This window comes from Notamacropus eugenii, chromosome 2, assembly GCF_028372415.1.
Source record: "Notamacropus eugenii isolate mMacEug1 chromosome 2, mMacEug1.pri_v2, whole genome shotgun sequence".
NCBI classification, from domain to species: Eukaryota; Metazoa; Chordata; class Mammalia; order Diprotodontia; family Macropodidae; genus Notamacropus; species Notamacropus eugenii.
The window spans coordinates 257,392,448-257,420,383 of NC_092873.1; the positions used below are offsets into that span (position 1 = coordinate 257,392,448).

The window sequence follows — 27,936 nt, forward strand, 5'->3', positions numbered from 1 at the left end:
TACCCTCTCCCCATCAATGAATTCTCTTTTATAACAAAGAGAAACTGTGAAGCAAAAGCAACTCATAGTAACCTGATAATGGACATATTACACAGGCTCTGGAGCTACAATCCCAACCCCCACCACCACCCACAAGTTGAGTCTCCAGAGAGCAGTTGCTAGGTCCCCTCTGGTTTCTAGGAGCTGGGGATATTTGCCTACTCTTATAACTATTGAACCCCTACTGATACATTTCCCCCATTGATTATCAGTCAATATCAATTATCCAGCCAGAATTAATCAGCTTTGAGGAATGGGTATTTTCTAATAATAGTGCAGTTGGGACAGTTGCTGCAAAACTTGCCTCCCCCCTCCAAAAAATGCCAGTATATATGGAGCCTGGGAGAAAATAGATTCACAGTTGGTATGCACATTTAGCAAAGGGGGAACTCAACTCTGGAAATCTTTCTTTCTTTTTTTTTTTTTTATAGGAATCCTCAAAATGTTTCCCCTTGGCTATGGTGTAGCTTTGCTTCTGGGCTCCTTGCAGAGCCTTGAATCGCCTTTCCTCATTCCCATTTAGTCTATCTTCAGTTCCCAATGCAGACACTGTTGCCTACTGCTGTACCCAGGACACAGAGAGGACACCAATGACAAAATCTAAACCCTCAAGTAGTCTGAAGTTAACAAAACCCTTCTCCAGCTAAGGTGGGTAGTGGTGAAGGATACTGGGACTGAAGTTGAGGTTTTTCACCAAAAGCAATTCACTGTCAAGGGTAGCCTCCTCTTCTCTTTGCCAACAACACTCAAGTCCCAGGATTTCAAAATGGTCTTCTCTTTTATAGGTGATCCATAGGACCTGATCAATTGTCTTCGATCACTCTGAACACACTTCCTACCTGCATTATCACTGTAATACATCCATTGACTTTCAAAGAAATCCATATTGATCAAGGACATTTTTGCCTTAGTCTATAGCTTATGATTGATTGATTCAACTGAGATATATTCCCAAATAACAAAGATATATGGATGTAGCATCTCTTTAGTTACTTTAAGTGGAGTGATTTGACTGATTGTTTCAATTAACCCTACCCCTTACATAGGCAATATTCTGCATCTAATAATCTATGGCCTGCCTCTCTGCATAGAGGAAGGAGGTATATTTTATTATCTTTTCTCTGAGACCAAAACTGACTATTATAACTATTCTGAGTCTGGCTTCTTGCCACCACTCCTTGGGTCTGCTAATATAGTAGAGGCTGATGGGTAGCATAGTGGATAGTGGGCTGGATTGGGAGTCAGGAACATTTATAAGATACATGACCCTGATACAAACATTTATATGATATGTGACCGCAGCAAGGTACTTAATCTCTCTCAGCCTCAGTTTCTACATCTGTAAAATTAGGATAATAAAAATGTCTGAGTAATCATCACAACTTCCAGCTAGTTAACTACCCAGTGATATGGTTTGTCTGGGTCTGGAGATTTGGATTCACTGAGATAGCTGCTCTCTTAATATTTCCTTACCTGGATTTCATTTCCTTGTTAACCTTTTTGTTATAGTGTTCCCAGTCTGGAGGGCATTCTGCTTCAAAGAGAAAAAAGAAACAAAATAAGACCTCAGTGACTCTGCTTTCTTTCTTTTATTGTTATCATTGTTCCAAATGCTTCAGACAGTAGCCTTATCCCTTCTTTGATCTTCCTCTTGTCCCCAACATAGTTTAAAAAACCCCTTTTGTTGTCCTTAGCATTGGTCACCAGCTTTGACTCATCATTCAAAGTCTTATAGATCTGATGCTATTCTGAGAGTGTCATGGGTTTTTATTTGATGACTTAGAGGCACCTATGAAGTTGTCTGTTTCTCTGTGTTAATACCTATAGTTCCATTTATTTATTGTCTAAACTTTGGACATTTTTGTATAGACACTTGAGGCCATGGATTTTGCTACTGACTCCTTTCTTGGATTTAGTCTCAAATGAAATTTGGGGGGTACTCAGCTTCTATTCCACTTCCTTGATTCTACTCTCTATAATTGAGGTGTATGGGTATCCAAGGAAGACTAGCATCTCTGATGTGAGGGCTTGCCAAGCCCTTTTGGGGGCTGCTTATCCACATTTGGTGTCTCCCTGACACTCAACACTTACTTGTGGTTCCAAGAAGCTATAGTATGTCCAGTAGCCACACCTTGGCTATCTCAGCAGACAGGCCAAACAAGGCTGAGGGTAACCAAAAGATCACAAACCTGTCAGTGAGTTAAGGGAGTGTCTACCCTAAGCATGTGAAGACTTCCTCTGGTAGAATGGACCAATGAGAACAGCTTGTTCCAATGGCTACACAAACAGCTAAAGCAGGTACTGTGGAGCACTTAGAGGTTGGCCAGACATTGAAGATGCCAAGGTCATCCACTGCATCCTGAGCCACTGCTAGTTATTTTGACTTTTGTTTTGCCACTGGACTTCAATGACTCAGGAAGAGAGAGTGAAGATGAAGGCTTTGTGCAACTCTGCCTCACTTAAATCCAATTAATGAATCACCCGGTGATGTCATAGATCCTCTTTAAAATTGAAGGACAAACAACAACTCTCCATATCTTATCTAACTTTGGGAACTGACATAGGCAGTCTTTTCTTGGTACCTACCTTTACTGGTTAAAGCCCTTTTGATTAGATTTCTAAGGCAGATACATTCTTACCTGGGCTTGTTAGGTATACTCCTTCTCTAGCCATCAGTTTTCTGTGGCATTTGACACAATGGAACAACCTCTTGTTTTACATACTATGTCTTTCTTTAGGTGTTTTGTGACACTACTTTTTTTGTGGTTCTCCTATGGGTCTGACTTCTTTCTCCTTTGTAAGATGATGACTGATTAGCTGCATCTTGGGTGCTCTCTGTATATTCTTCTCAGTGGTCTCATTAGCTCTCTTGGATTCAAGTATTAATCTCTATTGAGATAATTCTGAAATCTACATATTTAACTTTCATTTTTCTCCTGAGCTCCAGACTCACATCTCTACCTATTTGTCCCATAGACATCTCATCCTCAACAAATCCAAAACACAACTCATTATATTTTCCTCTAAGCACACCCCTCCTCTGAATATCCCTACTTTTGTCAGACATGCCACCATTGTTCCAAATATCCATGTTCTTAACCTACACCTTATTCTTCACTTTTCACTCTCACTTACCTCCTTTACCCTCCACCATCTCATCAGTTACCAAGTTTTGTCAAGTCTAGCTACCTCAATATCTCTGGAACCTTTCTGCTTCTCTCCACTTAGACCATTACCACCCCACTTCAGGCTTGCATTACCTCTTACCTGGATTAATAAATTACTTCCTAATTGTAAGATGGTTTCAAGTAGCATACATTCTACTGAGAGATACCATATATATGCATTCATATATACACAAATACAACTGGTCATCCTCTATCTTATTCACAGATAAATCAAGATATATATACATATATGCATTCATATGTACACAAACACAACTAGTCTCCCTCTATTTTGGTTCACCTCTCTCTAATCCATCCTCCACCCTTGTGCCAAATTGCTATGTCTAAAATACAGACCAGATCACATCAATCCAAGAAGCCTCAGTGGCTCTCTATTGTGTTTAGGACAAAGTACAGACTTCTTTGACATTTGTATCCTTAACACTTATCAGGGTCTCTCTCATATATTAGAGGCTTAAAAATGCCTATTGGTCAACTATTTGTTAGTCGTGAGGGCTTATCAAAAATCATGTCAAAATTTGGCTGCCCAGAGAAGTTCATCAATATTGTATATCAGTTTCATGATGGCATATTTGCCTGGGTTCTGGATAGTGGACAAAGCTCTCTTGCCTTCCCAGGCATCAAAGAAGTAAAACCTGGCTGTGTGCTTGCTCCCATGCTTTTTAGCATGATGTTTTCAGCCATGTTGTCAAATGCTTTCAATGAAGATGAACATGGCATCAAGGTCAACTACCACACTGATGGTAAGTTCTTCAATTTGAAAAGGCTACAAGCCAAGACCAAAGTGGAAGGTGTGTTGGTGTGTAATTTTCTGTTTGCAGACAATTGTGTACTCAATGCAGTCTCTTATACTGAGATGTAACAAAGTATGGATCAATTCTCTGCTGCCTGTGCTAATTTTGGCCTAACAATTAACACTAAGAAAACACAAGTGCTCCATCAGCCACCACCACACCATCCATACATGGAACCATTGGTTACAACAAATAGAGAAGTTCTGAATGCTGTATATAAGTTCACTTACCTTGGCAGTGTACTTTCCAGGGATGTACACATTGACAATGAGGTTGATGCATGTATTGCCAGAGCTAGCTCAGTATTTGGGAGGCTCTGAAGAAAAGTTTGGGAGAGAAGAGGTATTAGACTGACTACCAAATTGAATATCTACAGAACTGTTGTTATGACCTCATTATATGCTTGTGAAATATGGACAGTCTACCAGCGCCATTCCAGGAAACTGAATTGCTTCCATTTGAACTGTCTTAGGAAGATCCTGAGGATCACCTGGCAGGATAAGGTACCAGATACTGAAGTCCTTGCCCAAGCTGAACTGCCAAGCATTCAACTATGCTTCAGAGAGTGCAACTCTGATGGACTGGCCATGTTGTTCAATTGCAAAAGAAGTGCTTGATAAAAACACTATTTTATGGAGAACTCACATGGGGCAGGCAATCACATGGTAGTCAGAAGAAGCGATACAAGGACACTCTCAAGGTCTCTCTCAAGAACTTTGGGTTTGACTGTGCAACATGGGGGACACTGGCACAGGACTGCTCAGCATGTTGTGCCCACATCGGGTGCTGTGCTCTTTGAGCAAAGCAGAATTGAGACAACACAAAGTAAATACAGAATGCGCAAATTTGGGATATCCACAGCAAATATTCACATACATTATCTGTGCCCAACCTGCGGTAGAGCATTCCAGTCTCGTATTGGTCTGATCAGCCACAGTCAGACACACTGAAATTTCACTTTATCATGGTGATGTCATTTTGGTCCTCTTCGAATACGAAGGACAACAACCAAAACCATAAGCTATAAGGAGTCAAAACTGAGAGGAACCTAAAGGGCAATGATGAGACTCATGATGGGTGGAAGGAGACTATAGTGAATTATGAATATTTAATTGGATGAATGTGTGGAATAAAAGATAAAGTCAATAAGATATATGACCAGAAAAATGAGATTGAGTAATCATATAAAGAGAATGATAGATAATAGAGAACTCTTGTTGATCATCAGTACCTGCCAAGCCTAGAGGCCTGTATTGGGCTACCCGAGTCTTTCTTACCTGTCCAGGTCTTCGGTTGGCCAAACCGGATAAACGTATGAGAGAAAGGACGTTCCAGAGTCGAACAGGGGTTGAGCTTTATTTCAGGGTCCGGGTTACAAGTGCAGGGGGTCTTCCTTAGGAGGACGAGGGGGAGATTTCCTAAGGAGGCTAAGCTTAAGGGATTGGAAGTAGAAGTACAAGAGGGGAGAGAGGGGGAGGGGAGAGAGGAAAGAAGAGAAAGCGGAGCCCTACTATCCTCTTTGGCTCCACACGTGCTAAGAGAGAGCTTTCTGGCTTCCTCAATCCTACTTAATCTTCAGCCACACAGTTTGCATCTCAATACCATGCTGTTAGGTAACTAGGTGTGCTCCAATCCGGGACGACCTCGAGGGCAGGGAGACTCCACCCATCAGGTATGTCCGGGGGAGAGGCGGAAATACCCGAGCTAGCCGAGCTAGCTCAGTCTGACCTTCTCGAACCCCCGCTGTTCATGGAGGGCCTCGTAAGACTCTAAGATTTAGAAGTCCCACTTTTACCTGCCCGAGACTGTCCACACGGAATTGAGCTTCCAGTCCCAACAAGTACCCACCTAATATCAGTTCTGAGGACAAGGACTTTTCTTTAGTGCCTAGGAACTTCTGACTCTCTGGATGTCACTGCCAGGCCTTCATTAGGATACCTTGTCTTCTCTCCTTCCTTTCAGTTTTCTTTTGTCTTCCCCAACTAGAATGTGAGCTCCTTGAGGAAAGGGATTGTTTTTCTTTTTGCTTATATTTGTCTCCCTAGCATTTAGCACAGTACCTGGCATACAGAAGACACTTACTAAATGTATGTTGGATTAGACTAGATTGAATTAGAAAGGATAAAGAGGAAGGGCTCCAGGAAAGTGAATCAGCTCCTTAGGAAGGTCATGTGTTATGGTGGAAATGATGGGGATGGGATCTGAATGCCTGAAAGGAAAAGGCCAAGTCTGTGGGATCTGGACCCCATAAAGGAAAAGCCCCTGAAGTTTCCCATGAATTTCAGGAACCCAGTCTCTGAACCAAGATCCCTGGCATTTACTTGAGGAACCTGGCCCATCCTAGTCAATAATCCTTTCAGGTGCCCTTTCACTGTGGCTCCCTGGACACTTAACTCCTTCCATTTCCATGGCCAACTCAGCCCATCTTGATTACTTAATTAGCTTGGCCCTCCTTAATTCCATCCAGGCCCCTTTCTCTGTTACCTTCAGACCACCCCAGGCTACTTGCCCCTCCTAGATTCCATCCAGATCTTCTCACAGTCTTTGTGTATAAAATATCAATCTTTCCTCCATTAAACTGCACAGATTCTTAAAATCTGGCCCACTTACATTGGCAGCACAAATAGCACAGACTCACTAGGAGTCTCCCCCACTACAACAGGTATCATAATAAACTCTCTACTTGGACTGAAAGAAGGCTTGAGTGATTGAATTCTTTCGAGGCAGACCATTGCCCTCCAGTATTGCATTTCAGGTTTCCAATACCCTGAGGCCACAACAGAAAAAGCCCTGGCTTTGGAAGCAGAGGACCTGGGTTTGAAACCTGGCTGTACTACTTATCTTTGTGAACTTAGAAAAGTTCACTTCATTTATACAAGGATATAGAGAAACAAGAAAGTCTTATTCTTGTGTTGAATTTAACATGTACTTTAAAAAAGCTTATACAACTGAAAGTTTACAGATTCACACACAGTCCTTTTCTTTGTATATTAAAAGGTTCATGTTTATTGCTGTTCTTTAAGTTCATAGTAAAAAAAATTGTATTTAACAAAAAAAAGTCATGTCGAATCTCCTGTCCTTTGTTTCCTCAGCTACAAAATGAGGAGGTTGGATTAGATGATTTCTGAGGTCCATTTTAGCTCTAAGTCTGAGATCCTAAGATACCAGAGCAAGAATACTGTTGTAGAGGCATTACCGGACTTTGCCACCTGACTCAGCTGCCTTCTTTACCCAGGAACTTCCCTAGGGCTTTTTTGTCCAGGAATATCCCTTCATCATTCTGGTCCCTTTCCCGCATTGGTTAGTGTCTTTAGAGGCCTCCATTTTGAGGACAGACCTTGGTTAGCCATGCTTCATTCCCCTCCTTCCAATTCTGCTAATTTTCTGGACTTTGCCACCATGTCTTCTCTCTCTCTCCAGAAAGGATATCACAATCTTACCTACCCGTGTTCTGCCCAGAGGAATGTAAATTTTAAACTCTGAACCTTTTTTGTTTTGTTTTGTTTTTCTCTTAAAGATCACCTTTAACCCCAAATTGCTGTGGTACCAGACTAAGCCCTACTTGGTCACTGTTTGGGTCCTGACTGGCTCAGAACGAATGCAAATAACAATTGTTTCTGTTTTGGTCAGAAACCCTTCCAGATCTTTTTTTTTTTTTTAAGAGGCTCTTCTTTGCCTCATTTTTTATTTAGCCTCTTCAAGTCAAACTGAGACCTGTTAAAAACCTTAGCTTGAAAAGGCCAGAATCCCCCAAAGTATTCTGGCCTATCTCCAGTTGTGCTGATTCATATCTGGCCATTGGACCCAGATGGCTCTGGAGAACAAAGTGAGGCTGGTGACTTTGCACAGCCCTCCCTCACTTAAATCCAATTCACTTGCATGTCTTGGCATCACCTCCCTGATGTTCTCTCAAAGAGAACTATGGACAAAATATCCCAATATACCATGTCCCAAGCAGGTACTTGCTTTTCCCTCCCTATATTTCATTTTCTTCTCCCAGGGACTTTCTTTCTTTTTGCTTATATTTGTCTCCTATCACTTAGCACAGTTCCTGGCACATAGTAAGGGTTTAATAAATGGTTGTTGCCTTGGCTTGCCTATAGAAATAAATATTTCAATAATATAAATCATTTGCACCTTAAATTTTTCATAGATACCCATGGTACAAAGGACTTACCTTATCTTTCAGTGATGCAACTAAAAGCATTTTTATTAAATCTCCTACCATTATTAAGCCTCCAGTCCTTTGGAATGAATTAAATAGGATTGAGGGGCAGCTAGGTGGCACAGTATAAATAGAGGGCCAGGCCTTGAGTCAAGAAGACTCATTTTCTTGAGTTCAAATCTGGTCTCAGACATATACTAGCTGTGTGACCCTGGGCAAGTCACTAAACCCTGTTTGCCTCAGTTTCTCATCTATAAAATGAACTGCAGAAAGAAATGGCAAACCACTCCAGTATTTTTGCCAAGAAATCCAAAATGGGATCACAAAGAGTCAAACATGACTAAAAAGACTCAACTACAATGACAACAACAGAATTGAATTGAATTGAATTCAAGCAAATTGTCTCCTGAACCTGCAACAAACTCTCCACTGAAGAGGACACCAGCACCCAGAGCCATAATTAGGAACTTTTATACTTAGAGAAAGTTCCAGAAACTAGGAAAAGCAACATGAAATGCTTCTTCAGTTGTCCAGGAGGACCAAGATGCCAGCATGCCAGTGAGATGCTGCTATACTATACCTCTATACTGTCCTTCTTGGTGAGTTTATTGGCTTCAATGTGTTAAATGATCCTCTCCCTGCAGACCATTTCCACAACCAATCCAGCTTTTTTCTCTTTTCTGAGTTCAAGTTCCACATCATCCACTTTCTTTTGAACATCTCAAACTAGATGACCCAGATCCATCTCAAACTCAACATGGCTAAAATAGAACTTTTTCTCTTTTCCCCTAAACCCTCCCCACTTTCCAACTTTCCTTTACTACTGAAGGCCTCACTGGTTTCCCAGTTACCCAGGTTCAAAACCTCAATCATATTATACTCCTCACTTGCACTCAAAACAAATATTCAAGCTGTTGTCAATTTTCGTCATGTCGACTTCCACAAAATCTTTCCTATTTTCTCCATTCTCTCCACTCACATGGCCATCACTCTGAAGCAGGCACCATCCCCTCAAGTCTAGTCTACTACAATAAGTTTCTGGTTAGTCTCTCTGTCTCAAGTCTCTTCCCAGGCTAGTTCATCTTCCCCTCAGCTGCCAAAGTGACTTTCCTAAAGCACAAATCTGATCATGTCATCCTCCCTACTCCATAGACTCCAGTGGCTCCTTATTGCCTCTAGGATCCAATGAAAAATCACCCCTTTGGCATAGAAAGCCCTTTCCAACCTGGGTCCCTTCCCACCTTTCTAGTCTTCTTATACCTGACTCCTTGCCCCACCCTCCAACCCCCATCCACTCTGCTCCTTGCATAGGATTCTCCATCTCCCAGAACCATGTCCTCTCATGGCCTGTCCATGTCTGCTATGTTCTCCTTCCTCATCTCAGCCTCCTGGTTGCCCTGATTTCCTTTAAAACTCATATCAAATACCAATGTGTGCAAAAGGATGTTCTCAGTCCCTCCCATCCCTCCTGGTGCTTTCTCTGTGATGTTGCCTTCCGTTTACACCATGTATATCTTCTGTGTATAGTTATCTGCGTATTATTTTCCCCCATTAGAAAGTGAGATCCTGAAGGGTAGGGGTATTCCTTTTTATCTTTCTTAGCATCCATAGTGCTTAATGCAGTGACTAGCACATAGTAAAGTACTTAATAAATACTTATTGATTAACTGACTGGGGAGCCTCTGCAAGGGAAGGCTGGAGGACTCAGAATTGAGGAACAGGTGGGCCTCACCCCAGCCATTGAGTAATTTTTTATTTTAACTAGTTATCCTTACTGACTAGGTACTGTATTTTGTTTCCATGCTGCTAAAAGCATATAAGTGCTATTAACTACTTTTAAATTGGATACTCTGATTACCTGGTTATCCCACCCCAGTTATGACTCCATTGGATCCTATTCTTCCATTGTTAAGTATGCCAACTTACAATAAAGCAAAATTAAGTTTTATTTGGAACAATCATTAAAATAATAGGATCACAGATGAGAACTGGAAGGAATCTTAGGTCATTTCATCTAAATTCTTTGTAGATGAGGAAGTTGAAGCCCAGAGAAATCAGTTACCTACCTAAAGTCACACAAAAAATAAACAGTAGAGATAAAATTCAATCCCATGTTCACTGATTCCAAATCTAGTACTCTTTCTCTTGTACCATATGTATCAAATATCTTATAATACCAAATTCCAGTAATCTAGCATCTCACAATATCCCACAGTAAACATTACCCTATCTCCTGTACAGCTCTTAGATAAAGAATCTTTACATACTGGATAATCCACCAGTTGCTTCATAACCCTCTGTTTGCTGGAGATCATCCTACAGAATTTGCTGTCTCACCCTCAGCTGGCTTTCTGATCCACTGGTGTGCTCAAGGATCTCAGCTGGAGTAATGGCCTGTAGCATAGTTTCCAATTTCTGCCAATGGTAAAGCCATCATCACAATCTAGGGCCTTCCCTCAGTCATCTAAGAAGTGTCCAATGGTGTTGCCTGGTTATTTACAGGAGGAGACTGGGAATTCTCCTCCTGACCTGGCTGGTGAACAAGTAAGCTCTTGTGATTTGTACAGCTCTTTTGTCAGAGTACACAACTCTTTGTAGTAAGTAAGGCATGAGGTCAGGGGTGGGGTTCTTCTTTTGAAGCTATTACTGTGTATTTATAGTTCTGCTTCCTATGAATGCAGGCTTTTCACAGAGAGTTGGAATGATAGTGAAAAGACTAGGAATCAGAATACCTAAATTTGAGTATTAGTTCAACACTTATTGGGACTTTAGGCAAATCACTCTCTGGGCTTTAGTTCCCCGCTTTACCTCGTACCTAGTACCTTCCTCTAGTTCCCATTTTAGTCTGATTTTGTACCAGACTGAGTCAATTTCATTGACATTACACCCAGAGGGAGTGATCAAAATCTCATCTCATTCCTAGAGTATTCTGTAGAACCAGATTGCATTCTGGATGGATTCCCTTCCCAAAGAAAACATTTCCCTAATGGTCTAGAAGATACTAGTAAGACCCCCAGCTATTCTGTAATTTACTCGCATCAGGTACTAGGCTGGACCACAAATGATTTCCTAAGTGAAAATTCACTCTAAACTGAGCTTTTGGGTTAGGGGTAAAAAAGGTGTCTTCTGAATTTCCCCAGTTGTGACCACTGGAGAAAGGTTAAAACTCACAGCTCCTGTTTTAGTGAACTATTGGTGGGCACATTTTCATCCTTAAAAACTCTGAAAGAAAAAAGTGTCATGTCTGCTTATACAGTTGGTGTAAGTACATATGTGTGTATTATATATATATATGATATGGATGAGTGTAGGTAGATATGTATACTTCTGCAGTTAGGACTCAAGTTGAGATTCTGGGTTTCAAGAACCTGAGAGGAGTGAAAATAGGAAATAGGAAAAGTGGCAAATGTAGAAAATTTTGTTCCTGTGGCAACTCAGGTGGGACTTTTGAATTTCAACATTCTGTCATCTCAAGGTTCATGGTCTATTGCTTCCCTAATATGGAATTTGGAACCACCTCCCAAGCAAAGAGAGAAGCACCCTGTTAGGTTTGAAAATGAATAATGATGAAGCCAAGCCTTAGCTTTGGTTGGATAAAAAGAAATAAAATTAAAATTCGGAAATTTGTTTTAAATGGGCTGTTAATTGCTGTTGAGCTTTAAATATTTGAGTTTATTAATTTCTCCCTCACCCCATGAATTATATTTCAGAGACATTCCCCTGTTATTAGGCTATTAAATCAGACTTATCAAAAGGGAAGCATTTATTTATATCTTCAGAGACATGTACGTCTAATTAAGATAGTGTTACTGTGCATATTTTATATTAGGCAAATGTTGCCTGTGATTTCAGTTTAATCAGCTCTGAAGGGCCTTAATAAGTGTTTGGCAGATTTGACTTGGGCTGGGAGGGGTAGATACCTTACATCATGCTAAATAGCATCTTCTTGGGAAAGCTCATTCAGAAAGAAGATGTCATTCTTAGATATTGTAAAGTGATGGCTTAAAGTTACAAGATTCAAAATGGCAACCCTCAGGAAATGAGAAATTTTTAGTTGGGCTGAATTAATTGAATTTTATGGGAATATCACAGGATACTATGAGAGTGAACTAAAATGACATCTATGAAAGCTCATTGGTGGGAAATGCTTTCAAATGTTCTCTCATTTCAGCTTCACAACAGCTTCAATACTTGTTCTTGCTAATATTATTGTTTTATTTGTATAAGTTAGGTGAATCAGGTACTAAATCACTATTCCACTAGAGTGCCTTTAGATCAGAGATATGGATTTCCTTGTGGTGAGACAAACTATACAATAGTATGGGAAACAGTGGTGCCGTAGAAAGAGGGCTAGATTTGGAGTCAGAGGTTGCTGATAAAACTCTGACTCTTTCCCCTTATTATCTGTATTAATTTGGACAAATCCTTTAACTTCTCTGGTCCTCGAGGTCCTAAACAATGAAATGAAGGGATTAGGTTAGTTGGCCTCTAAGGTCCCTTCTAGTCCTCAATTCATCATCCCATGGTTCAGTTTTCTAAATTAACATGAAGGGTACAAAAATATTTATAGCAGCACTCTATGTAGTTGCCAAAAACTGGAAGTCAAGGGGATGCCCATCAATTGGGGAATGGCTGAATAAATTATGGTATATGAATGTAATGGAGTACTATTGTGCCATAAGAAATGATGAACAAGAAGACTTCAGAGAGGCCTGGAAGGACTTATATGATCTGATGCTGAGTGAAAGGAGCAGAACCAGGAGAACTTTGTGCACAGCAACGACCACAGTGTGCGAGAGTTTTTTCTGGTAGACTTGGAATTTCGTAATAACGCAAGGACTTCTTAAAAAAAAAAAATCCCAATGGTGGTTCTCAAGGCAAAATGCCTTCCACACTCAGAGAAAGAAATATGGAAGTCATTCGCAAAATGTAGCAGATCATGTTTGTGTATGTGTAAGTTTTTGTGTATCATGTTTTGATTTGTTATATGATTTCTTTCATTTATTATAGTCTGACTACATAGCATGACTATAGTGAAAATACACTCAATAGGAAAGTATATGTAGAACCTATACAGAATTGTATGCAGTCGTGGGGAGGGAGGGGGGTAGTGGGGGGTAGGTATGGGGGGGGATAAAATCTCAATTGTATGGCAGTGATTGTTAAACATTAAAAAAATAAAAAAATAAATAAAATAAAAAAATTAACATGAAGGCGTGATGCATCCCTCTTCCTATAAAATGACAAAATATTATGTGGAAAACCAGACCAGACACTTGAATGATAATGTGATATCCCTAAATTTACACATGGGCTTTGGTTTCTCAACTAGATTCAACTCCTGTTAAGTGAGAAAGTTTCATGAATTCAAGTCAATATCCATTCATAAAATACCTATTATGTGCTGTATTTTTAACAATAATAACTAGAATTTATATAGGGCTTTAAAGCTTGCAAAACAGTTTGCAGAGATTATACCATTTGCTCCTCACAATGACTTTGGAAGAAAAGTGCTATTATTATCCCTGTTTTACAGATGAGGAAACTGAGACAGTCAGAAGTTAAGGGACTTGCCTAGTGTCACATAGCTAAATCAGTGTCTGAGGCAAGATCTAAACTCAGGTCCTCCTGATTCCAGGTCCAGTTCTCTATGCATTGAACTTCCTAGATGCCTCTGTTATGTGCATTTATAAAACATTGCATGAATTAGACTCTCATTAATTAATTAATTTAACTATAGGAATAGGCATCAGGGAGATATAAAGTTTATAAAAGATAGGATTCCAGTGCTCAAGAAGCTTACAGCTTAGTAGAACTGTACCAGTGGCACAGGTATGTCAGAGGGTGAATAGCCTAATTTGGCTGGATCATAGACTACATGGAAGGGAGTTACATGAAAAAAGACAATTAAATTTACATGACTAGAAATAAGGATAGTATCACATTGTGTTGAATCTTGCATGCCAGGGAAAGGAGTTTGAATTTTACTTGGCAGGCAATAGGGAGGTACTGAGTTGAGTAGTGACATAATTTCCATGAGAGAGATTACATGATATTATCACTAGGAAAAGAATACATCAAAGTTTCAAAGTTTCATGGGAGAGAAGGTGAACAGTGGTGTCATCAAGAAAGCTAGCAAAATCAGAAAAAGGAACAGTATTAAAGGGGGAAGGAAAATAAGCTCAGTTTTGTTCTTGTCGAGTTTGAGTTGCTGGCTTTCCATCTAGATGGAGATGTTCTGTTAATAATTGGAGATGTGGGCATAAAGCTTCAGAGAGAGGTCAGAGCTGGAAATTCAATTCAATACAATAAATATATATTTAGCTAAGAAATGAAGAACTGAGAGTCCTCTGCACAGAGGTGATAGGTGAATTGAAGAACATTACCATTTTTCTAGTTCCTTGCTAGAAAAGAATCTTCTGATTTTAATAGTCTTAGGAAAGTATCTCTCTAGAAGAAGATTATTATTAATAGAAGACATATTACATGTATACACATATATACACACACATATTGTTGAATAGGGAGTTAAGAATATACCTCCACAGTCCAATTTGAATTTTTCCACCAAAGAAAAAGGTTCTGCACAATGATAAATATTATTTGACCGGAAAATGGAGTCAAGATTACAGAAGGTAAGAAGTTCTTTTTCTTATCTTTTAGAATGCAAATACTTTTATCCTCTTACTTAAAAACTGAAAGAAAGAAAACTGCAGTTAACTCTGAATTATCCATAATCCATCAGGTTCTGCCTCCTTCCTTGACACTTAAGTGAGTTTTGGGACAAGGGAATAGCCTTATAGCCCACAAAAAGATTTGGGAGGGAGAGAGATATGAGATTATGAAATGTGAGTGCGCACATGACTGAAAAGGGGTATATATGTCTGATCATATGTGTCTGGCCAAATTCCAAAGCCAAATACTGTATCAATTAGTCAATTAAAAAAATTGTTATTAAGCCACCACTGTGTGTAAACTTTGGAGGCAACATTGTATTATATTTTCTGTTCTTCTATAGCCCAGATAATTCAGAAATTGCCATATAAACTCCTTACCAGGTACAAATAAGGTTGTCACTTTGTAAGTTCAAAATATCACATGTTTTAAATAAGGTCAATAGTAATTATTTTAAAACAGTAAGAAATGGATTTGGTAAACAGGTTGCTTTATTTTTGGTAGCTGATTGATTTTGATATTGTTAGTGAACTTCGAATGGGAATTTTTACTAATTGTTGGCCTCTGACTCAGGCATTTCTTATGGAATCTTATGGATTTGGCATGTAAAGAATTCTTCCAAGAGAAGAAAATGCATAGATTGCTAGATAAAATACTGAAAGCTTCCTAAAGATTTCCAACCAAAAATGAGGAAGAAAAAAAACACAGGAAATAAGAGGATTGTTTTTGTTAGGGGCTTAGCCCTCTGTTACTACCTTTGTGTCTTTTAACCTCTGGACATTCCATTTCTACTAAATACTTGAGGAACTGGCTGCAGTTCTATACAAAAATATTGACTATCATCTAGTCAGCTGAGGATTCATTCATTTTTTCATTTATTTCATTCACCATGAAATTATCAAATTTGAAGTTGACTCTGAATGTGGTATGACATTCTGAACCAGAAAAGAGGAAAGAGAATTCCAATTCATCTATGATATTTATCAATTCAAAATTAAAGTTGCTGAAAAATATTTGGGAATTAGCAAAAGTACCCACAATGAATGAGTTAACATGAATTTAACTTATGCTGACTTGGCACTATACCTGTGTGGGGAATAGGAAATGTTATCACATGGTCCTTGCTAAGGTCAACCAACTCAAGGTAGCCTCCCCTTTCTATGACCATCTTTTCCCCTATACAGTGCTCATTCCACTCCTACAGGAAGGATAAATCCATGGTATTCTGTTCTGTCTTGTAGTATTTTATAAACTTATTCACAGTAAGGTGTTGGATATTCAACATATTATTCTGCTCTTTATTGACTCTTCAAAATCATGTCTGAAGATGCAATGATTAACATAAAGGATCATATGTCTAATAATAAGATTTTTGATACCAGTAGGGAGGGGAAAAGAGAAAGAGAAAGTCGGGGGGGGGGAAGGAGGAGAGGTATTGGGGCAGGGGGAGGTGGAGAAAAAGGGAAAGAGAGTCTTTCCTTTCCACCTTAAAATTGACAACCTACTTTGTCCACACAGAAGCCAGGACTTCTTAGAGACTACAGTCTTGATGGAGAAGTAAAACACACATGTAAAGTCACCTGGGAACAATTATATCTAACACATGACAAATACATTCAGATTATATCTATACATGATAAGGGAACATTATCAAAAGAAGTCTCAGAAAGGATTCCTGAAAGAGGAAAGTTTTTGACTAAGTCCTTTTCTGTTAATAATCTTTTAAAATAAATTATCACCACTTACATATTAACAATAGAAAAACCAAATATAAGTGTAAAGGTAGGGGTCAATTGAGGCAATTGGTCAAATTACCCCACCCCACCTAAAGCAAGTTATAAAATGCTGTAACTTAATATATTAAAACAGGTAAGAACATGCCAATCAATCAATCAGAGCCTTCACAAAGTAGGGGAAATGTTAGTAAATTAAGGCAGACTGACTAATTGATAAATCATTTCATAATCATGGTGGTAAGCACATCATGAAGGGTCCTGAACATCAGCATTTGAAATATACCCTCAACATACCTTATCCCTAGAACCCTGGGTGAGCACAGTAGCCTACTCTGGAGACTTGACTTAATAGTGCAAGTGGAGGACAGTAGTAACTCTAGCATGTGCTACTACATGTATGTGTCTAGTATGTGCTACACATACAACTATTTACACTTTAAAATGGGTTTCTTTAGGCAGTACATCCATAACAGCATGTTGAGTTACTTCCTCTGTGCTCCAGTCTTCTCTCTGCTGGCTCATTCATCTTTGTGTTTGTGTATCCATTTCCCATACCTGTACTTCTAATTGGTGTATATACTGTTCCTCTTCCTCTGCTTTCCTCACATTAGTCTTTCCAAATTCCTTTATAATACTCATACTTTACAAGTTTTATGACATTATAGTAGTTCACTCAATTGACACACCCTATTTTATTTGGCCATTTTCCAACTGTTGCACTCTTAGGTTATTGCAATTACAAGTAAGGTTTCTCTGATATTTTTGAATGAGTATCACTTTTTCTTTATGATGGCACGCAAGGTGTTTTTCTGTACTTAAATAGATCTGCCACCTCATCAACCTTAGTATTCCTATCATCTATGCAGATGACAATCTATATGAGCTTTCTCATCCTGTACAATTCTGGGTCATATTCATTCAACTCAAATAATGTTATTGAGTGCTGACCTCATTGTTGTATGCCTGTGAAACCTGGACGGTATACCAGTGCCATGCCAGAAAACCAAATCACTCCCATTTAACTTGTCTTAGGAAGATTCTGAAGATCACCTGGAAGGATAGGGTACCAGATACTAAGAGTCTTTCTCAAACTAAACTGCTAAGCATTCAAACTCTCCTACAGAGGGTACAACTCTGATGGGCTGGTTTCATTGTTCAAATGCAAAATGTACACTTGCCAAAAAAGAGAGGTCCCACAGGGCAAAGCACTCACATGGTAGTCAGAAGAAGTGATACAAGGACACTCTCAAAGTCTCTCTTAACAATACTGGAATTGATTGTGTGATGTGGACCCAGCCTGGTGTGCCCTCATCAGAGGTGCTGTGCTCTATGAGCAAAGCAGAATTGAAGTAGCTCAAAATCAACTCAAGATGTACAGATTTAGAGAATCCATCCCAAATGTTCACATGAGCTTGCTACTTATCACTCCTTATTTCACAGCACAGTCTCAGTAGGACTGCCCATCACTATGATTCTAACAATTATTCTCTAGGATCCTTGGAGCTATTCTGGGAGTTATTACCTAACACCTGAAAACTAGACATTGTCATAGCTATAGATCCTGAGAAACTAAACTCTAAAAGGATAACAAAATCCTCCTTACTTACAACTTACAATGTATATATGTATATATTTATATCTATACATAAATGTATATATATATGTATATATACATATATATGCTTAATTTTAGCCTTCTGGGGGGGAGGAAGGGGGAAAAAGAACAAAGTAAAAAGTGCACAGCAGAGAATAAAAAGAAAAAGCAAAAAGAACAAAGAAAAGATGGACAGCTCTCAACACAATACATAGTATTTACTATATAGACTTTCCTGAAATGGAAATTTATTGCTATATATTTTGTATCCTCTCTTCTGTTCTGCTATGCAAATGACTTTTTTTCTTTTCTTACTTTGTATTTGTTTCAATATTTAAGTTTATAATATGTTTCTTTGTCTTTTCTCTATTATATATTTTTTAAATAAAATAAAAAAGAGGAAAAAAATACAGGATGATTTTAGTGGGAAAAACATTTACTTAGAAGTCATGGAACTATTTCTGTGTTCTTCAATATGCTGTAGGCATATCCTTTAGCTCTTAACTCATGTCAGTATAGTACGTGGGCTGTCTATTACTTCCACTCTTACAACATAACCACCTCCTTTCCTTTTTGAATTACGTGTTTCCTGAATGTTATTATCCCTTTTGCTGCTGCTCATACATGTGTTATCATTGGAAATGTGTTACAGTCTACTTCAACCCACCATTTATCTGTCCCTTGACCTTTGGGTCTCCAACAGTTTTGATTCTTTGGAGGCTGTAGTATTCCAAGATTCTCACATATACTGGGAGAACATTTGTGTTTTAAAAAAAAAGTGTTTTTGCACAGAGATAATAGGATGCCATTTCCCAAATGCAATCCATTCCATTTTCTTCTTCTTATTCCATTCTAGGTCAGATTTATCAGCCTGCAATGCCTGTGCCAGAAAACTCAATGGATTGGGCTTCAAATTGCCTGTCTATCTGAACAATACGAATTTTTCATCCATTTTGTTTTTCTGTCTTAATTATTAAACTGATCTTTTTGGACAGATTTTAGGACACCTTGAGGAAGCTCTATAATTTTCTGAGGTTTGAGGCAGTGAACATAATATAATCTGCTAAAAAAAAAAAAAAGCAACCAGAGTACACCATTGCCTATAAGGGATATATTTCATTTGGATCCTATATAAAATATCTCCCAGGACAGTGGCCAATAGCTTTGGTGATCATATATCTTCCTATTGGGTGCTTCATGTGATATCAATAAAAATTTTTAAACAGGATTCTCTCAATGGTTAAAATGATAAAGGAATTGTGAATAATATTAATATATGCTTGGATATCTTGTTAAGGAAGAGCCAATAAGCCATGTTTTGTTCATATCAAGTCATGCTTTTTTGCAACCAACAAATAACAAACATGGCAGGCCACTGTAGTCTTTGCAACTTTTAGTCACATATGTGGCTATAAATATATAGTTTATTAAAGTTAATCTCTCATACACATCAAGAATATTTAATGATGCATGTATAGATAAGAAAGTAGGTGATATGAGCCAGGATGTATTAATGTTCTCTCAGCTGATTATTTGGGGTAGTTTTACTTTTTTTGCCTATTATTTGGGTAATCAGTCCTCCTTAAGATATATTATAAAAGTTTTGCCAATTGTGTTGCTTCCAGCCCAGATTTACTCGGGGTATACTTAGTCTGGTAAAGCCAGACTTTCTAGTCTTTTCTTTTTAAGTGACATTTCTATGGTACTGGGGTCCAAATGTGATAATTCCACCGTGTCATTTCTGATCAAAAATATATTGTTACATATGATCAAAATAGTGTTTGAAGGGCTACAGAAAGACAGGAACGCTAATACACCATTTGTTTCACCTCTCTCAGCCACCCCATTCACATCCCAGTCTGGAAAGTAACTTGGAATTATGCTTTTTAAAGTGACTAAAATGCCCGTATCCTTTGATCCAGAGATTCTGCTGTGGGCATTTACCCTAAAGAGGACAAAGACATATGGAAGTATCCCATATACATCAAAATATTCAGAGTAGCATTTGTGTGGTGGGGGGAGGTAGTAAAGTCAGTGATTATTGACTGGAGAAAAGCAAAACAAATTGTGTTATTAAAAGCAATGAAAAGCTTCTGTTATAACATATAGAAAATATAAAAAAATTCAAAAAATCTAAGAAGACTTCTAGGAACAGAAGAGTGCAGAGTGAAGTAAATAGAAGCAGGAAAATAACATACAGTTGAAACAATGAAAATGGAAAGGACAAAATGAAACTGAATGCTGTATAATTATGATAACCAGGTTCGACCCTGGAGAAGAGTTGAGAAAGTATAGCTCTCTCCCTTCATGGAAGGGGTGGGAGACCAGGGGGGAGAAATATTATTTCTGCCATTAAATTCAGTATGATGGGGTTTGCTATAAGTGCTTTCTTGCCTCTTTCTTTTTTTGTCTTTCTTGCAAGGGATGGTATGCTGGGTAACAGAACAGTTAGGGGTATTTAGAAATGGATGTGATTTAAGAAACAAAAAGCATCTACATTTTTAAAAAGATCACTGTGGAAATGTGGACAAATATGTCTCACTTTCTATTTGTTGTCTTCATCTATGAATGTTCTTTGAGTATTCTCAAACCAAGCTATTTGTATAATTGTTTTTCCTGTGCTTTGTATCATTATATGAGATTATACTGGTTATAATCTTGCTCTATCCTCTTTGATGGGTTTAGCAAATGAATTGATATTTTAAATTGTTCTTGCCCTTGGTTGCTTTCTTTCTCTACTTGACTAGGATCATAAGATCATAAATTTATAGATATTAGGGACCTCAGAGGTCAATTAGTCTAAATCTTTTATCTTGTAAATGAGAAAACAGAAGCCCATATAGTTCAAGTGACTTGCCCAAAGTCAAATCAGTCAAGTGAGTGGCAGAATCAGGATTCAGGATGCTGTCTTTGACTTCAAATCCAGCCCTCATCCAACTGAATGTTACTAGATGTTATAAGATCATCTCATTCTCAAAGTTTCCAATTGTGATTCCCTATTTTTCCCACAAAATCCATCCCTCCTGCAAACTTCCCCATCATTCTCCCAATGACCTAGTTTTGAATCCCCAGTCATCCTTGACTTTCCCCTGTCCCTCATCCCAATAGCCAATATGTTACCAACTTTTATTAATTCTTCCCAAGCATGTCTTGCATCTATCCCTGTTCTGGGCAGGTCCTGACTCTGGCTGGTCCCCTGATGTTTCAGATGGAATATTAGAATAAAACAAGAAAATTATGTGTCATTTAACAGTTAACAAAAGGAGATATGCTTAGCTGTAGTAGGAGACTATTCAACAAGGATAAGCATAGAGGACACATTAAGTTGATTAAACTGAGTGAGGTTCTTTCCCCTGAGTTGCCCATCATGATCCATGAGCCTGGAGTTTGTCATGGCTATTATGCAATATTCAGGTGATCAGGAATTGATGTCAACAGCTTGAGCCTTTATTTGTCTGAGTCAACCAAATCTTGAGGATTATCTCAATACCTTTTAAGGAAAAACTAGCCTGGCTTGCATGGGGGCGGGAGCTCAGCTATTGCTATTACCACAGTACCCTTGTTTCCACTGGAACATCCTCAACCCTACTAAAGGCCCTTATTACCTCTTGCCTGGGCTATTGAAATCATCTTATAATTGGTCTTCCTATGTCCATGCCTGTTCTTTCTCTAATCCATCCTCTAAACACCTCAGAAAGTGATAATCCTAAAACATGTCATTCACCTGATCAAAATGCTCCATTGGCTACCTTTAGGAAAAAAATACAATCTCCTCTGTTTGGCATTTAAAGCCATTTACAATCTGGTTCCAGGCTTATAACAAAGACATTTGGAAGTGTCCCATATACATCAAAATATTCAGAGCAGCATTTATGTGTGTGTGTGTGTGTGTGTGTGTGTGTGTGTGTGTGTGTGTGTGTGTGTGTGTGTGTAGGGGGGAAGGTAGCAAAGTCAATGATTATTAACTGGAGATACAACAGAGATACAAATACATGACATTCCATCTGCCTATAGAATGTAAGTTTCTTGAGGTCAAGATCTGTTTTGTTTTGCTTTGTTTTGTATTGATAGCCTTGCACAGTAGTACTGTGCTCTGCAGATAGTAGGCATTTAAGAAATGTTAACTGAATGGGATTAAGTCAGTCAAGCAAATATTTATTAAGGGCTTACTATATGTCAAGTACTATGCTAAGTAAGCGCAGGGATACAAAGAAAAGTTGAAAAAGAAAAGTCTATGCTCACAATCCCACAGCCTAAAGGAGGAAACAGCATGCCACAACTATGTGCACATAAGATATGTACAGAGTAAATTGAGGGTAATCTCAGAAGGAAGGCACTAGCATTAAGGGAGGCTGGGAAAAGTTTCTTGCAGAAGTTAGGATTTTAGCTAAGACTTGAAGGTAGCCAGGGGAGACAGTGATAAGGAGGGAGAATATTCCACTTATGGAGGATAGCCTGTGAAAATGCACATCTTTAATGTTTCCCCTACGGTTACACATTGGTTTTGATTTTTGGTAGACCAGAATGCAAAAACAGTCTTCTGACTCTGAATTCATAATAAGGACTCAGCCTACTGCCCTCAAGGAATTTATTTCTTGGAGGGAGACTTATTTGATGAAAGTGTACTATTAGAAACTGAGACCGCCCATTTTGTTAATTCTGTTTTGTCATGAAATACTGATGTTTTAGAGGCATGTTTCCCTAATTCCTTTTAAAATGATCATCTCCTGCTTAAATTAAGCAAGAAGATTTACTTGGGGCTATCTCTGAAATGTTTTCAATTAGAAATATGCAAATTACAAATTCAATGATTTATAATGACACATATTTGTCTATATTTTCAGAGCACCACAGTGAAATAATAATGCAATAACTACAAAACTACACATTTGCTGACACAACATTGGTGTAGATTTTCTGCTTTTCCTTTCAGGAAATAGATATTCCTAATGGCAAACATGCACACTGGAGGACATACAAAGATAAATGATGAGTCAGTCCTGGATCTCAAGGAGCTTATAGTTTAGACAAGACAAGGATACAGTTAACTGTATCATATAAATAAGGGTACAAAGCACTGTGAGATGAGGGCAATATCACTTTTGGCTCTAGAGATCAGGGAAACTGTCACAGACGAGACGATGCTTTCACTGGGCCTTGAAGGATGGGTACACTGAACAGGGTAATTAGTGGATAGTGATAGGAAAGCTTTTCCAGAGGTTCCACAGCATGATTAAAAACATGGAGGTGGGAAAATGCAAGGCCTCCTTGGACAATGGGAGTACAGTTTGGCTGAAGTAGAGAAAGTAGTATGAGAAGACTCAAAAGGTAAGTTGGTGCCAGATCACAGAGAGTCTTGAATTACTCCAGGGTTATAGTTTTATCCCTCATTCAAATCCTAGTTCTCCTTCCACCTGAACTGCCACTGAATTTGATGATATTTCTCTCCGTACAAATTTGCATATCTTCCCCAGTCTGTGGTGGTTTACATGAGGTGAATTATGCCCTTGTGGTGAGATCTCCCATCATTTACTTTGTCCATGTTAATCTACTTTCCATTCATTTTTGCTCATTAGTTGCCTCCTTTCTGCACCATTGTCTTTGTTTTCTCTATCCACCCACATTCAATTATCCTTTGAGTTCTAACTCAACAGCAGACATAACTTCAAACAATTAACATCTAAAATGTTTAAGGAACTGATACAAAGACTTAAGAAAAACCTCTAGCCATCACTGACTAAATGGTGAAAGCATATGAAAAGATATTTTGCAAAAAAGTATACATGTGGTATAAGGTAAAGAATCACTTGAAAAATGCCTGAAATTATTTATCATCAGAAATACAAATTAAAACTACTCTGAGATACCTCATCATAGATATGAAATTGGCAAAGATTACTAAATTTGATAAAACTGAGTTCAAGTGGGGTTGTAGAAAAACCACCACACTGATACTTCATTGGTAAAATTATAAATTGGAAACATTTTTGGAGGGCAGTCTGTACACAATAAGAAATCACACACACACAAAAAACCCTGTCTTTTCACCAGATGAAGCAACACAACACTTTGAGGGTGTGACAGGAAGGTATATATGTCAAGGAAGTCAAACCACCACCTTAATTACCATCTCCCCACAGCATATCTCAAATGCAGACATCCCAGGACCCTTAACTCATGAGCCATTGAAATAGTATATAGCATCCTTTCCCCTTACTTTGCACATAGGAAGCACTCAATAAATGCTTTCTGTTCATTCATTCATTCACAAAGGATATACCCTATGATACTATGCATGATTGTAACAATTTTAACCTATTCAATAATGCTGCTGCTACTGAAAAATGGGAAATGAAGGTTGATATTGATCTCTATTATTATCATTTGACCGATATAAAGCAGTGACCACAACGAGGAGGCCAAAAGAGCCACCAAATCACCTCAACTTTCATTTTCGGGGGTGATTTTGTGCTGTGGGGTTTTTTTAATCTCTTTGCCTCTCTTCAATCATTTACGAAATGGAGAACACATGAGACCACCACATGTTTCAATAATATGCTGAAGAATAATTGAAATATGTTTTAAATATTATCATATTGGAAGATAGAAGTATAGCTCTTCAAGGCACCAAACATTTATGAATCAATGGTACAGTAAATAGAATATCAGACCTGGAATCAGGAAGATGAGGTCAAATCTCATTACATGTGACCTTCTCTCATCTGCAAAGTAGGGATAATAATAGAATCTATCTTACTGGGCTACTATGGAGATCAAAGGAGATAAAACATAACAAAGCTGTTGTTATTTTACATGTATACATGTATGTACATATATACATACATGTATACATACATACACACACACACACACACATATATATATATATATATATATATATATATATATATATATATATATATATATATATATATATATATATATACATATACATGTAGTTACATTACTGTGCAGGAAGCCCAGTGTGGCAGAAGAGGGGAGGTAGGGATACAAAAAACAAAAAATCCAACATATTCCTTGCCCTCAGGGAACCAAGGGAGCAATACTGGGAACAATGCAGCATGTACACAGGTAAATAAAGGTAATTGAAGGAGAGACTCCTAACATCTGAGGAGGTGTCAGCAAAGGTGGGAAGTGACACCTGAAGGAAGAATGTTAAAAGGCCAAGAGAAGGAGAGGGTGAATGACAAAAGTAGTCAATGCAAAGGGTGGAACAAGAGATACAACACCAAGATTAGGGAGTACCTAGTAGTCTAATTTGTCTGGAATGTAGAATATAGGTAGGGAAGTAATATGAAACAACTCTGTAAAATTTCTCCCAAGGACAGCCTTGTGACACTGTGAGCTAGATCTTCAGAAGGAGATGTGACTCCTGATTGGCCTCTGAGTCTGTCATGCTGAGTATGGCAGATATAGAGCAGGCATGCTTTCAGATCGGTGCAGGAACTTCACAGAAAAAGAGATGGGAATCAGAGAGAGGGACAGAATGACATAGGCAAGCTGTGAGCTTTAGAATGGCTCATGGGAAACTCAGAGCTGCAGACATGTGCAACAACATGTCCCTTGATTCCCAGCATCTATAATCCCAGAGACCATTGAAAGCAGTCTTCTCCAGTGAGATCATTCTCTCCTTTGGATGAACTGAGATTTTATCTAACTCTCAAACTAGAGAGCCATTTATTCTAGTGCATTCTATTGTCTATCCTAATCTGTGTAACCTACCCAATTACTATTTAACCACATTTTGAAAAATAAGCTTGCTCACTATACATGATTGGTTTTGTTTATATGATTGTTTTTTGTATAATAAGCATTTGATGGGAGAAAAGGAGCTAAACCAGCTTAGGATAAACATTGCTCTCCCCTTGGGAGTGAACAAGAAAAGTGCCTTTTATTTTGGATCGCTAATACAGTCTTGAACCTCTAAATGTGTGTAGTAGATAAACTGAATTTTAGCCTGATACCCCTCTTAGTAATAAGAGAAGGCATGAGATATCACCTAGTTACAGCTGTCCTAGATCCTGAATACCTCTGCTACTACTGGCTGAATAGTCAAGACATTACTCCTAATCTTGACAATAGTAGAAATCTCAGTCTCCATGGAAATGGGATGGGCTAGATTCCAGATTACATGTATCTAAATACAAATATATGCCATCAATATAAGCCATGCTAGATCTTTATAACATTGGGTTAAACCTATACCAGCCAACCTACAATACCAAAGGAAATAAGTCTGGGACCCTAATCCAGGCTGAAGGGTTTCTATTTTATCCAAGGATTCTTAACCTGGGATACATGGATAGATATCAGGGGGTCCATGAAGAAAAATTACATTTTAATTGCATCTTAATTTTCACCAACCTTTAGCTTTTTTTTTTTGTAATTCTATATATTTTACTTTATACTCTTAAAAACAGACTGAGAGGGGATCCATAGGCTTTGCCAGACTTCCAAAGGGATCTGTGATGCAAAAAAAGGGTCCTGTCATAGAGGCAACAGGGATCCACTTAAAATATTTAATCAGTGGAGTATCAAGGCTAGATTCATCCCTTAATAAAAATTATTTTGGCAACTGTATGGAGAATGACTTGGAGAAGAGAGACCAACTGGGGGTAATTACAATAATACAGGTCATAGGTGGTAAAGGCCTGAAGTAGGACAGTGGCTATGTAAGTGAAGATAAGGGGAGAGATGTGAGGAATGTTTTGGAGGGACAACTAACAAGACAACTGAATGGTTTTTGGGAAGAGTGAGGACAAGTTAATAATGTCATTTTAAACCTAGGTCACTGGGACAATGGTGGGGACCTCAGTAAAAATGAATTTTGGAGAAGGGGTGAGTTTAGGAAAGAAGATAATAAGTCATTTTTGGACATGTTTTGTTTGGTATGTTTATGGGACATCTAACTTGGAAAAGTTCAATAGGCAGCTGGTGACATGAAATAAGAACTCCAGAGAAAGCCAAAGGCTGGATATATAAACCTGGAGATCCTCTTTATAGAGCATTGAACCCAATAAGAATGGCTCAGATCACTGAAAAAGGCTTAAGAAGAAAAGAGGACAGCTTCTGTGGACAGTACAGTAAAAAATGCTACTAGAGAGAAAAATCACAGAATTCTAGAACGCGATAGTTGTCAAGCTCAGTAGCAGTCATCTAGGACCATGCATAGGTGAAAGAATCTTCACTTTAACACATCTGACAAGTGGTTGTCCAACTTCTACTTGAAAACTATCATGTCTAGTGGTGGCCTATTCCACATTTAGACAGTTCTAATTGTAATGGTATTTTTGCTGACATCAAACCTAAACTAGCCCCTTCACTTTCTGCCCTTCTTGGTCCAGAACAAGGCTAATTCCTCCTCCAAATGACATTTCTTCAGATACATGAAGATAGCTATCATGTCTCCTCTAAGTCTCTTCTCCAAGCTAAATATGCTCAGTTCCCTAAACTGATCCTCATAAAGTGTCCTGGACTGGGCTTAACTTGGGTCAGTCCTCTGGAAGTTTAGGTTCAATATTGGAATACAATGAGACACTCATAGAGTGTTCTTCTATTAACAAAAGGAGACTGACTTATCCATGGCAAGAGAAGGCTATACTGAAAAGAAAAACAATGAGGATACTTAGAGGTGGCTCAGCCGAGCAAAGCTCCCTTGCCTAAACTGCCCCTTGTGATCCATCAGCCAAGCAGCATACCCTCCCAGAACTCTTTGCAGGTGCTT

The 27,936-nt window shown here is 38.5% G+C and overlaps 1 long non-coding RNA gene across 1 annotated transcript in view; it reads right to left on the reverse strand.

Annotated features, from left to right (window-relative positions):
- The window catches only part of LOC140522367 (uncharacterized), a 113,222-nt gene that overhangs the window by 72,286 nt on the left and 13,000 nt on the right, over positions 1 to 27,936 (reverse strand). Inside the window, exons 3-4 of the long non-coding RNA XR_011973311.1 lie at positions 4,252 to 4,337; positions 1,513 to 1,570 (exon numbers count right to left, since the gene is read on the reverse strand). This is a non-coding gene — a long non-coding RNA (uncharacterized lncRNA). The remainder of the gene's footprint in view (positions 1 to 1,512; positions 1,571 to 4,251; positions 4,338 to 27,936) is intronic.